The sequence below is a fragment of the Miscanthus floridulus genome, chromosome 6 (assembly GCF_019320115.1).
Source record: "Miscanthus floridulus cultivar M001 chromosome 6, ASM1932011v1, whole genome shotgun sequence".
NCBI lineage: Eukaryota > Viridiplantae > Streptophyta > Magnoliopsida > Poales > Poaceae > Miscanthus > Miscanthus floridulus.
In genome coordinates this window covers 136,082,990-136,085,321 of record NC_089585.1, presented here as the reverse complement: position 1 = coordinate 136,085,321, position 2,332 = coordinate 136,082,990, and the positions used below count along the sequence as shown (strand labels likewise).

The 2,332-nt window shown below is 46.2% G+C and overlaps 1 pseudogene; it reads right to left on the bottom strand.

The window, feature by feature from the left end:
* Positions 1–238: 238 nt before the first annotated feature.
* LOC136459776 (protein CANDIDATE G-PROTEIN COUPLED RECEPTOR 2-like) lies at positions 239–1,777 on the bottom strand (annotated as a pseudogene).
* Positions 1,778–2,332: the final 555 nt, after the last annotated feature.

Here is a 2,332-nt window from a genome sequence, read left to right as displayed (position 1 = left end):
CCTGCAAAAACGCAGATTAGACGGTCCACCTCATAGTTTTGTATCATAGACGTGAATTTATCACCCATCGTTGGGGTGGCAATCTCAACGGTGAAATCACTTGATATATGAAGTATGCAGCAGTGAGATTTGCATACTTCCATTCATTACCACGGTTAGCTACATACATTTTCTGTTCTACGTTCAGTACACAGATAACAAAAATACAGCGTAGTTCATACAGCGCAGCAGCCACAGATCAATCCCAGTCAGCATCAAAGAACCCAGCATCCTTCATTTCAGAATAGTAGACGTTCTCTAGGAGCATGTCTTCCTCCTACACATATAAAATTACCAGGCAGCCTGTCTCTCCATCTTGAATGATGCATGAAAACAATCAGGCCATAGACTCCAGTAAGCACAAGTTTGTGAAAAGTTAGTTACTGTTTGCTATGCCTGAAATTTGGAGTAGATCATACCTTGAGCAATACATCAGCAACAACTACAGCTCCAGAGATAACAAAGGTTCGTGCCAAAGATTCAAAACCACTGGCATCATTTCCTTGAAGTAGAAAGGCTATGAGACTGACTTCCAAGAATAACATTCCTAATTTTGTAGACAGTGACAGTCCAAGAGAATGCCCTGTCAGGCATACATTTTGGATTCATCAGTCAGGATTGTTCATCTGATTTTCCTTCTGTAGTTCTGTACAGCAGGACAATATCAAATCTAAAAATGGATTAATCCACTTACATTAGTAGCAATACCAAGATGTGCACCACAAATCTAAGCCTAATAACCAGACCAATGCGAAATATTATTTGACATCAACACCCAGCCATCAGGGATTTTAATTTTTCTTAACCCAGCTGAGCTTCCCACCTGTTCATCATTACCAGCTATAACATGACCCTAGGAGCTTGCTATTTCCTTTTTGAAAACCCACCAAGCCTTGCTACTGGCTCAACATTGAGACTCCCTGACGAGTGACCAGCTCCTAGCCTACCCATCCTACCCATAGGATTCTATCACGATGTGGTCTTCAGTTATTTCATTATCGAGTTGAAACATCAAAAGACTACTTGAGTATAGCTAATGTTGACCAAAAGTTCACCTAATTCCCAATTTCCAGTCTTTTACCTACTTATTCTACTCAGCCATTGAACATTAGCAAAACATACAAACATTACTGATTATCATTCAAACCTGAAAATACAATTCAAAAGTGTCATGATCTGGTATAGATTTCTCACAGCTCAGTTTTACCAACAAGTTCATCTCTCATTAGCTCCACTTGCCCCTACTTTTCAAGAAGAAATTCCCCCTGCCTTTCACTAGTCATAACTTAAACTACACGCATAGAAAAGTACTTTTTTAATGGAAAGCATTCCCCCTAATGATCATCAAATGACCAAATCAACAACCCAATCAAAGCACGGAGAGTTTCATAACCAGGCACACGGGACTTAGAGATAAGCAACACAGGGAACCAATCCGAACCTGCAGGAAGCACCAGAGGAGGTTGAGTACGGCGACGGCCCAGAGGAGCGCGTAGTACGCGACGATGACGACATGAGAGCGGCTGTAGCTGAGCCTACGGAAGCTCCGCCACGCCTGCCACACCAGGAACCCCACGAAGGCCAGCGACGGCAGCATCACCGCTAGGCTGTACAACACCCTGTGGCACTCCGACGCCTACTATAACGGCCCCAGCGACACCGCAGCGCCGCCCGATGACTCGTTGGCCTCCGGCGCCACTGCCAGCGCCATCCCGCCGTCCGCGAGCAGCGCCCGCATCACCGACACTGGCCCGAACACCGAGGAAAGGGGAAGGGATGTGGGTGCGCGCTAGGGTTTGGGTCGGTGGAGGGATTCGGTTCGGGAGGTGGAATTGCACGGAGATCGATTTGCTCGATTGCCGAAAGATTCCACTGGCTTTGTGGTGGAGACTGGGAAAGTCGGAGGCCGCCGAGTGGGTCAAAAGCCAAGGAGGAGGAAGGTGGAACGGAGACCGCTCGGCCTGCCGCCCCGCCGCTGCCGCCGCTAGGGTTGAGAAGGGAGAGTGGGAGGGAGACGGGATAGATGGAGGAGATGACACAAAGGAGAGACCTGACTCCTTGGGCCCTGTAGTATCCAGGGACATTTTTGTCAGTTTAACGAAAACCTGACAACTCAATCTGGATGAACTTGGACAGAGGTGACGGTAAGGTCAGATTAGAAATCAAAAGTTCAAGTGAGGCCAAATAGATAAGAAAATTTATTTCAGGGCCAAGAAAGAAAGGTAAGTTTCAATCAGGGCCAAAAAAGAAATTTTCTCTTTTTTCTTTTATAGCTTCTTCCCTCAATGCTCTA